Source organism: Vigna angularis, chromosome 5 (assembly GCF_016808095.1).
Source record: "Vigna angularis cultivar LongXiaoDou No.4 chromosome 5, ASM1680809v1, whole genome shotgun sequence".
NCBI lineage: Eukaryota > Viridiplantae > Streptophyta > Magnoliopsida > Fabales > Fabaceae > Vigna > Vigna angularis.
This window is the reverse complement of record NC_068974.1, coordinates 2030906-2042764: the sequence shown is the minus strand read 5'-3', so window position 1 is coordinate 2042764 and position 11859 is coordinate 2030906. Positions and strand designations below refer to the sequence as shown.

General features: G+C 32.0%; 1 long non-coding RNA gene across 1 annotated transcript; it reads left to right on the top strand.

Annotated features, from left to right (window-relative positions):
• The first annotated feature begins 3999 nt into the window (after positions 1-3999).
• Positions 4000-7098, top strand: LOC128196453 (uncharacterized). Its single transcript, XR_008248753.1, has 3 exons — positions 4000-4073; positions 4242-4346; positions 6754-7098. It is a non-coding gene; the product is annotated as an uncharacterized LOC128196453 (long non-coding RNA).
• Positions 7099-11859: the final 4761 nt, after the last annotated feature.

Below are 11859 nucleotides of genomic sequence, written 5' to 3'. Positions count from 1 at the left end.
TTAGATAATTTAAATGAAACTAGAAACGAAAGTTTAAAAAGAATATGAATATATAACTTTTTATGATAGCTGGCCGGAATAAATTTTTTGCAGAAATTAGATAAATTTTTTGAAAGAAGAGTTATAAGTAGGTACATTTTTCATTTTTGTTATTGATATTTCTTCTCTTTGATTTACTTTCACTAATGTATAACAAAGCATGTCTTTGATCTTAATACACATTTATTAAAAGTAACGATGGATTTGAATTTTACCTCTTCATGTTTGCCATATGAAAGAATTCAACATTGTACCAATTAAAATCTCATAAATATATAAATATTTTATTTTTATATGCTCATGAATCATTATATTAAGTAAAAATTCATCTAAAATAGATATAAAAGATAAAATAAAAATAATGGTATCTCACCAGGTCAGATTTGAACTGGTTTTATTTACAAAAAATTTACAAACACACTATCATTCTATTGAGTTGCTTTTCTCTAAAACAAGTTATTAGTTTTTGTTATTACAAAGTATTGATTTAACTAATAAGCCTATAAACAGTAATTGTTACTTTCTTCCAAAAGATCTTCTTTAACAATCTTAATTTAATTATGGTTTAATCCTTTTCGACATCCCTCCTTTCCGTTAAGTTGGCTGGACGGGCGTTAAAAAAATTGATGAGTGGATGCTAAGATGACGAACAAACGCTCGTCCACCAGCGAACGAACGCTCGTCCACCAGAGAACGAACGCTCGTCGACCTCTTACTGCTGGACGACCGTTCGTTCCACACTGGACGACCGTTCGTTCGGTGGTCGACGAGCGTTCGTTCGCTGATGGACGAGCGTTCGTTCGCTGGTGGACGAGCGTTTGTTCGTCATCTTAGCATCCACTCATCAATTTTTTTAATGCCGTCCAGCCAACTTAACGGAAAGGACTCAATTGATATCAATTTTCAAAATTAGGGACCATTTTGATACACTTTAGAAAACGAGGACCCAATTGAGACATTCGTACATGTCGAAAAGGATTAAACCTTTAAATTATTTCTTGAAGGGTGTAGATTGTATCAGATCATATAATGTTTGCATTGAAAATTTAAGTAAGTTAATATATTTTTTTAAAGTGTTGTATTCATAATTTTTTTTTCAATCAAAGATCATATTTTAATAAGTTGTTTTCAAAAGAATATTGTGTCAATAACTTACAGAGATAGAATGGTTATTGTTTAAATTTAAAATTTCAGTGAGAGTTAATACTGATCCACACACAGATGGATGGAAAAACAAGTCCAAATTTGATATTTTGACTAACTGAATTTTGAGTTGGGTTTTACTTTTTTGTCTTTTTATTTAAAAATAAAAAATGAAGGAAAAGTTTCATGAAAATATTAAAAGAAAAACAATTAGTTTGAAATATAATTTTCAAAAAAATATTTATTTATAAAATCAGTGTATAAAATAAAATAATTAAAAAAATATTTAAAGAAATTATTATTTAGACATACATATATAAGTAGTTTAATTTATTTTCTATTTTTTTCTCTCTTCAATTAAATTTAAATATCACTCCTCCTATTTTAAAACAAACAGAATAAATTTCAAAGAATATATTAATCAAAATTTTCAGATATGATATGTACACATATTTTCACTTAAAGACTTTATAAATCATGTAATATTTAAGTATATATGGTATGTTAACTAGATAAATATTCAAATCAATAGTGTCTTACTGTTTAAAATTAAAACAAATCCTTATATTTTAATATTCAAAATTCAATTAATATATATATATATATATATATATATATATATATATATATATATATATATATATATGAAGACTACTTTCTGATTTTAGAAAAATTTATCATTATATAATTGTTTTTATAAAATATAATAATAAATTTATCATTATATAATTGTTTTTATAAAATATAATGATAAATTTATCATTACAATTTATCTGAATTTATTAGTATTATTTTGTAAAAATAATTATATAATGATAAATTTTTCTAATCTCGTACTCTTCATATTTGTGTATATAATAAACCTAATCGATTATAACTTTTTAATATAATTATATGTTTGGTGAATATAATTGACTTTTGAATCTGTTTGATTGTTAGGGAATGAGTTTTTCATGACTTTGGTGCATTAGAATGGTGGTGAGCTCTTGTCATCAAGATTTGTGAGCAAAATTACAAAATATCTTGAAGTGAATAACTTCATGACGTATCTTCATTGCTTCCACTCTACCAAATATCCTTCCATAAAGATTGAAGATGAAGACCATGTACAATTTTTAGGTTTTTGAGATCTTTCCTGGAATATTATTTGGGAGTACATGAAAAAACAATTAGGATTAATTAAATATAGAAGGATTCTATAACTTTTATTTATAATTTTACTCAATTTTTTAGGGTGTTTTTCATTTCATTTCAAGATGTGATGAGATAAATAATATCATTTAAAAGTAAATGGAAAGTATCCAAATCATGTTAAATATAAAGTGATTATATGACTTTTATGTATTCATTTGGTTATATTTCTAATATGTTTTCCTAATCTCAAAATATATTTGTTACATTCTAAGTTAAATATACTTTTTTTTTTATTTTACTAATTTGTTTTTTACTATCAATAAATATCAAATACATAATTCAAACAAACATTGAAATATCTAACCAGAGGAAAAGTTGTTATGTTTTACTTTTTTTTTTCCACTTCTCATCTAAGAAATACACATTACATAAACAATAAAAAAACATGGTCAGGAATAAGTTATTTCATTAATTGAAATCAATCAATATAAAAAGGAATAACACATACATTACATGTTTATAAATTCTTATGTCATGAAAATGAAAGACATGATATGACATAACAAAAAATGTTCCTAACAGCAGCTGTTTTATAAAAATGGATTCAACAGTAAACACAATATAGAAAAATATGTTGTGCACGCAAAAATGCATATTATTGCACATAGTAATATTTTACTTACATAAAAGTCACACTTTGTCGATTTTAAATGATAGAAAATTAACACAGCTTGGATTTAGACTAAATGAATATTTCTTCAATAATCATGAATGATTGGTAAAATACTCTTCATTCGACAATTGTTATTTTTAAAAGAATTACTTGATCCAAATTTCTGTTAAAATAAAACAATATCTATGAAAAAAAAATTATAGTCCCTATAATATCAGAAAAATGAGTTGCAATATCATGGAAACCTGATATCATTTATTGCATATGAAACATTATCAAGAAAACACCATCTGTTTAAGACATAGAGATTGTAGGATTCTGATGTGTTCCTATAAAAAAATGAAATAAAATAAATTTTCACTTCAACATGTTGAAATGTGAAATGAATGTCCTAATGTAGGAAACGTTACTGCATTCATTTCACATTTCAAGAGTGGCTTCTGTAAAACACCTTTGCTTCTTATTCATAATTGTGACTATTTTTAAGAAATAATTTATAATTTATAATTTATAAACTAATATCTAAATTAGTTATCTTTAACTAATTATCTTTATTTTTAAAATTGGTTGCTATTTAAAGATTTTTTTTAATGTTTTATAATAGATATTATAAACACTAAGTTATTTTTTATAGAAGTTTAGATAATTAATTAATTCATTAATAATAATAATAATAATAATAATATCATATTATTTTAATTAAGCTAATCATACTTTTTTCTATCGTTATATATATTTCATTATGTTAATGAATAGTCAATTTAGTATGAAACATTTATTTGAGTGATAATTTTTTTATTGAGTAAAATTTTATTTCATTTATATCAATTTTATAACGTTGTTATATATTATGATGCAATTTGTTCAAAATTATAATTTTATATCTATTTTAATGTTTTAAATGATGAGAGATCTTTTATAACCACATAATTAAAACAGTGGGACCCTCATCTTCCTCTATATAAAGTTAACATAAAACCCTAAAACTCATACGCTCTCTTTTGTCTTCCTTTTCTTTCTATACTGCCGCGGAAAACTCCATATGTCTTTCCTTTCTTTCTTTGCTGCCGAAGCTTTTCAATGGGTAAGTCTTCATAGGATTTTATATTTTATAAACATATGCAACTTCAATTTCTTACTTGAAAAACTTGTATATTTTGTATAGTTGATCTTATAAACTGTTGCAGAAATATCTTATTCACAAATTATATTTCTATTATTAGATCTTCTAACCATATGATTTTGCAAACAGGTAAGAAGAGATCCAACAAATGCATGCATAAAAAATACATGGGTGTTGCTGTTAATCAAATAAACGATCTCATCTTTCACATCAAAAACATTACAGTATCAACAGGTTAGCATATAAAAACTACTGCAACAGATAAATACAGCTGAGATCACTTATGTTTTAGAGCATGCAATGTTTGGTACAGTAAAAAATAATAAATTAAATTAGTTAAATATTTATCAATAAATTCTACTAATAATAACTAAATAATATATTACAAACAAATTTTGTTACTGCATCTCTTGAGAAATTTGATATGAAAAAAAAATGAGTACTGCTATACCTAAACTGGAGGTAAATCGGTTATTGTTAGTTATTGTTGTATGATCTTTTCAAAGCAGCAGCCTATTTGTTTTTTGTTTTTCTCATGTAAATTTTCATCCATGAAAATATATAGAAAACCCGTGTCGGGCATTTATTTATTTTTTCTTTTTATTATGTGTGTTGATGATATATACTTTTATAAATGAGTTTATTATAAGGAGATGTAAATGTTATAATTTTATAAATGTTATAATTTTATAAATCACTAGTACAATTTTTGCTTTTAAACTCGCATAATATACCTCACTTTACATTAAACCGCTGTCTATCATAAAGCGGTGGCAGTTTCGTAATAAACCGGACCTTATAGGCCACGGTTGGATGTAAAACCGGTGCAAAACAGAGATACAACCTCGGTTGCAAGCAAAACAGGTGCCTAAAAGTGTCAACTTTATGAAAAAGTGATACGAGCTCAGGCGCTTTTTGGCTGACAACTTTATGAAAATATGATACTACCTCGGTTTCCCACATAACCGAGGCATAAAGCACGAGCTGCCACCTCGGTGAACTTAGACCCGGTGCCAAAACATTCATGGGCTTCGATTCCTTTCTGACCGAAGCATATAGGCTTCATATTTTTCATTTTAAGCATCGTTTCGTTCATAACCGGTGCTGTAGAGCTTCAAAATTCCCAGAGTTTGTTCATTTCTTCGCTCTGCTGCTTCGTCATTGCTCCATTGCTTCTTCTTCGCGAATCCACTGTTCCACTTCTCCCTCTCACGGTTGAACAACCTCTCTTCTCACCTTCACTGCCTCCAGCGTCGTCGTCCAACGCCGCTGTCGTCTCCGCCGTTTGTCGACATCGCCGCCACCGACTATTCTCACTGCCACCGTCTCCCTCTTCATCAATCATAAACGAAAGCCCTAATCCCCAATTTTCTTTCACTCTTTTTCTCTCTCAGCGATTCAAAGGATTCAAAGTGTTTTTTAACTTATTTTTGCTTTTCAACTTTGTCGAAGCTGAAGACGAAGCACTTGGAATGGTACTTCTTCAGCGTGATGGACCGCACCGCAAGTATGGACCGCACTGCGAGAAGGGCGCGTTGTCGAAGGGAGGGGAAGCTAGAAGGAGGCGACGGAGGGAGGTGGCAGAGGCCAGATCTGGGCGCATGGAGGGGCGGAGGCCAGATCTGGGTGCATGGAGGGGGAAGTGGAGAAGAGGAGGCCGTGGATGGCGGAGGCAAGATCTGGGTGCGCGTGGCCGAAGAGGAGGCCGTGGATGGCGGAGGGGGAAGTGGAGAAGCGCTGGATGAGGGAGGCAAGTGTGCCGCCGGAAGCGCTGGATGACGGCGGGTGGGCTTTAAAGGCGGCGGTGGCGGTGGGTTGATTTCAAGAAGGGGTCGAGGAGGGTGAGGAGGGTGAGGCGTTCATCCCGCAACATGTCCGCCATTATCGTGTTCGTGTGAGGGGCAGGTCTCCATCCTTTAATGCTCTGGCAGCTACTTTCAAGAATCCTACTGCTAGGAACCTTTCAACCTCACCTCCAGTAGTTAGAAAGCTCTATCCAAAATTCGTGACACCAGACTCTACAATTCTGGCACCAAAATCTGCAACCATTAGTTCTTCTTTTGAGATAATTGAACGTCCCTCTCCCTCTCCTGCTTTGAGTAATGCTTTTAGTGTTATAATTTACTTAATAATATGCTTTCTGTTTATTTGGTTGTTGCAATGTGAAGTGAGTCCAGTAATGCCTAAATTGAAACAAAACAAACTCAGAATGGTTGTTCAGATATTCTGATTCTTGAAAGTCCGAAAGCAGCAAGACCCAACCACAAACGCTTCTGATTCTTAAAGTGTTGGTGTAAAATTAAAAAAAAAAAATAAAACCCTTCTATTGCCTCGGTTAAACTCCAAACCGAGGCATAAGACCCAATCACAAACGCTTCAGTTCTGAACCGAGGCATAAAGCAGTAGACTTTTTACCTCGTCTGTATATGCCTCGGGTGCAGAACCGGTGCCTATAAGCAAAAATGACCGGTTTCGTTTCTCTTGATTGTACTAGTGAATGTTATAATTTTATAAATGATATATATATATATATATATATATATATATATAAAACAAAACGCAAAAATATAAGAAGCATTTATCAAATGTATATTTTTTGTTGTGAAACTTAATAATGTGAAATATCATTTCCATTTTATAGGTTTCTCAACGTTGAGAGGGGAGCAACGGTGACATGTGGAGAAACTTTCTTTCTTCAAAATAAATCTTAATATGTTCCCCTAAATGTGGAGATTATTTTCAATTTTAAAAACGAAAAACTCCACAGAGTTTATACCAATTAATTAAATCATTCTAAATATAGTAGGATATTATGAATTTTAAATATTAAATCATGTTAAATTAACTGTTATACTAAGTATCTCCATATGAAGATATTCTCCATCGGAAGAAGAAGCATGAAAGAAGAAGCATGTGATGTTAAGAAGATCTTCCCACTACAAAGTTTCTGAATATTATTTTTATTTTCAATTTTGAAAGACAAAAACTTCGTGTATTTTAGAACATATACAAAATTAATTAAATTAAGCTTAGTATTGAATGATATTATGACTTTTATATATTTTTTTGTTAAATGTGTTTCCTCCTCAATAAATAGCAATTAATATTTTAATGTAAACAATGTATCATATGTTGTCTAAGGGAAATAATTGACACAATATATTGTAACTCATTCATTGCTATGATTATTGATTTTGTCGATATGGGAACGTACGGGGAAATCTAGATCCGGGAAATTTCTTCCAATAGTATATTGGTTGCCATGAAGCTCCTATACTTAAGAACTAATTACTAGGAATGCTAGGAATTGTATGAACTCATAATTAAGGATAGGCCTTCTTGCAAGGTGATTTAGAGAGTGACATTAGCATTGATGAAAAGAATGATGAATTCCTAAAGTATATGAGAGTGGATAAGATGAAATTGATAACCCCAACAACATACTCATCCATCTAATTCATTGAAGTGTTTGTATTTTGTTCTCTCCATTGATCAAATTCATGCATACATATTTAATTACTGTCTTTTGCATTTAAACCTAAAGTCAATTTGTTCTTAAGTCTTAAATTATCAACAAATCATATAGCTAAACTAGGCCGTGAGTCCTTTGGGAAAATGATACTTGGTCTTACCTTGTTTTATTACTTGATACGATTCGGTCACACTTGCCGATTGTTAAACAAGTTTGTGGCGCCGTTTTTCGGTGTTCATAAATTTGTCATTAGTAGCATTGTTTCCCACTATGTTATCCCATTACCAAAGTAATATTCTTCTTCGTTGCAGCGACAAAATCAATTTAAGCACTACATCTTCACTTTGTTAACTCACTAACTTGAACCATATGCATTTCTTGACCCCCTAGCCTGTAATCATACTTTGATCTGTATCCTCCTCGACTTAAGATCACTAGCTTGATCAATACCAAAGCAACTTATGATACATCTCAAACTAGGATTGTCTAAACTGCCCTTTCTCAACCATTTTGAGAAACCCACTAGTTATAATATTTCAACTATTCTAATGAAATTTCTTTACAACTTCACTTTAGACCCCGGTCTTCATATTCTTCAACCAACTATTACTCAAATCTTATCAAACCAAGAACTTGAATCTCTTCTTTGTTCAATCCATATGTTAATACTTCCTTATCTCAAGATTGACACTACACTCAAAACCATATCTCAATTCATCCCCTTCGTCCACTAACCCGCTCTCTTTTTTCATTGTCCATTTGTGCTCTCTCACTTCAAGGTTGGCATTGCTACTTCAAACCGTAGGCTCACTTGTCTTCTCTGCCTCATATCTATTTCTTCCCTTCCTAAAATCACATCTGATTCTTGAAGATCACCAAACACTCTTAACTTATTCTCATATACCAACACCAATATTGTTTTAAAGAAACTCATCCCTCACAAACCACCAACCCATGATTAAGAAAGTTCTTCATACACACCACTTTCTGATAAGAACATGCCCACCATCATCCGCTGCATTACTCTGATTCCACTACAAAAAAAAGCTTATTTAGAGGGGTTTTTTTTTTCAATTTGCGGGAGTTTTTACCCTCCGCTAAATAAATTCCGGGGGTTTTTCAAACCCCCGCAGTTTGAGTCGCCACAAATTATCTGCGGGGGTTTTTTTCGCCCCCTGGTATCATATTCAATTTGCGGGGGTTTTTCTGCGGAGGGTAAAAACCTCCTCTATATATTCAATTTGCGGGGGTTTTTCGGCGGAGGGTAAAAACCTCCTCTATTACTGACTATTATTTTGAGGGGGTTTTTAACATCCTTTATATTTTTGTCACTTTTTTGTTTAATGATTATTAAAATATATAATATCGTTTTTTGTTTGATGATTATTAAAATATATAATAACTATCTATTTCCATTAATTTTTTTTTTCAATTTCAAAATTAAATAAATTTAATTTTTTTCTAAAATTATTAAATACCAAACAAATATGATTCATTTGATTAAAAAAAGATATCATACAACAAAAGCCCCTGAATAGAAAGAAATTTAGAAAAATAAATTGAGAAACACTTTTATAGTCACATCAAGATAGACCAAAAGTCAATGTAATCTCATTACAAAAGTAGTTACAAAGAAAGAAATGTTACTCAATTCATAATAAACTAGGTATAGTTTCATCCTAAAACAATATCATAAACTTCCTAAATGTTACTTCCATCAGATGATTGTCTTGCACCCAAAGGAGACTCTGGCTCATTTGCATCAGGAGCTTGCTGAAATAATATAAAAAAAAATTAATAAAATAAACTCAATTACATGTACTCACATTTTGTAAATAATATATAAAAAAAAATCAAATAGAATTCAGTTTTAAAAGTCATTATTCAAATTTTCCATGACTACTGCAGTTACTACTTTACACCATATATAAAATGCAATGGACCAATACTTCTCACACTATGCATATAAATCTTATTGCAACAATCAATAAAGCTAACTATGTTCCAAGCAATTGCAGCAAATAGTTCTATATTAACCACTTTCATCGGTTCAGCTGCTTTGTCCCTGCTAAACTGTGAGCTTCCTTCAACGTGCTACTAGATGTGCTTCCATGGTTTATGCTTCTTCTTCTTCAACGAGCATTTCCTCAAAATGAAGTGAATGTGTAGTGTGCTTTAGAATGGAATGCACCGTGAGTGTATATGCTGAAATGAAAAGAAGTTGTTGGATGTGAATATGTGTTTCTTTCCTACGTGATGAGCTTTCAAGAAGTGTGCCCCTCTTTTGTTCCAAGTGTGTTTTGCTACTTTGAAAATGAATTTTTCATGGGGCCTTGTGTATAGAAAAACCGTGGGCTGCACTTGCAAGGTGGTAATTGAATAAAATGCACGTGAACTTTGCATGAGTGGTGGTCCCTTGTGTTTTTTCCTTCAAAGGCCAAGAAGCCAATTGAAATCAATCATTTTGCAGCCGTGGCACTCCACTATGCTTGCTAAATTTTTCAATGAGCCAAGGCCGTGAACTTTCAAGAGTGTGGTCCCCTTCATTTTGCTTCTCACTTAACATTATTCCCTTCAATAATTTTGGAGTTCCTCCCACATGGACGTAGGCTTTCAAAGTGGTGGCCCCAACTTTCCATTTTAAATGCTTGCCAAAGAAGAAGCTAATTTTGCAAATGGCCTTTCCTTTTGTGTATATTGCCGTGTGCACTTCATCATGAAATTCCAATGTATTGGCTTGACAAAATGAATGGCCGTGAATGTTAGCAAAAATCAAAGATGAAATTTTGATGATGAACAGATTTGCACAAGTCAAGATCCATAAAGACAAATTGAATATCTCTGTATTTTATAAAGCTTTTATAATAATCAAAGTTGATGTAATAGTGCTCAAATATGTATTAGGGTTGATTCTTGTAATTTATATTTGATTTATTTACTGTTGAGAATCATCCACAAGCTGTTTTAATCGATTAAACCCAGTTTTAATCGATTAAAATGAGGCTGCCACTGAAAACCCAATTGCCCCTGTAATAATCGATTAAAGCTAATAATAATCGATTAGTTAATCGGTTATTCCTGAGAATAACCGATTAACACTAGCTGTTGGGGGTTTCAGATTTGAAAAACTAGCCGTTGGACTGATTTTAATCGATTAATACTTGTGTTAATCGATTAAATGCGTTAGATGACCCATTTTCGAAGAATGGAAGGGTATTAGGCTGAGTCTATAAGATGGCTCACTCTTAATCTCAAAAAGAAACTCTTCCCTTGTGCTAAAGACCTCTGAACTCTTTGAGAACTCTGTGAGATTGTTGAAGCTAAGGAAACTCTTGTCTGCAAAGTCCTGAAGTGCTACTGCGGTGATAGAGGAATAACTTGTTCATCCTTGGTGTATCCGAGGAAGTGCCTGGAAGAGAATCATCCTTCGTGAAGCATTCGAAGGAGGTGGTCATCCTTTGTGAAAATTCAAAGGAAGTGTAAGTTCGTCTCTTGTGGTTTCAAGAGAGGTGGTATTTCTAAACTCTTACAAATTATTTTTCTTTGTGATTAATATTTGTAACTGTTTTGTGTTAGTGAAAAAGGTTTATCTTGTTTGAGATAAGCGACTGGACGTAGGATCCGAGTGATCTGAACCAGGATAAAATCACCTGTGCAATTTTTCTCTTTCCCTTACTCTGTCATTTATATTTAATTATCTGCTCAGTAAGAAAAATTAAGAGAAAAATAATAAAAGGCACAATAAAAGTATATAACCAATTCACCCCCCCCTCTTGGTTTGTTCCACGCTAATAATTCCGTTGCAGCGATTTCAACAATTGGCATCAGAGCTTGCTTTGATAGTCATTCAAATGGAAGGATCACATCAAACCTTTACAGAGGGTGCATCAATCAATAGACCCCCACTATTCACAGGTGAGAACTATGCATTCTGGAAGGTAAGAATGCAAATATTTATTGAATCTATTGATTGTGAAATTTGGGATGTTATTGCGTCTGGCTCTTCTGTTCTTACTAACAATACACAGGAACCAAAGCCCCGTGGTCAATGGACCACCGAAGAAAAGAAAAAATTTCAGAATGACGTAAAAGCCCGGAATATCATTGCATCAGCGTTGACTATTGATGAGTTCTATAGGGTCTCTGTCTGCAAAACTGCTCAAGAAATGTGGGACATACTCAGAGTGACGCATGAAGGAACAGATGATGTAAAGAGGGCAAGGAAGAACTCCTTAATCCAAGAGTATGAAATGTTCCGGATGAAGCAAGGAGAAA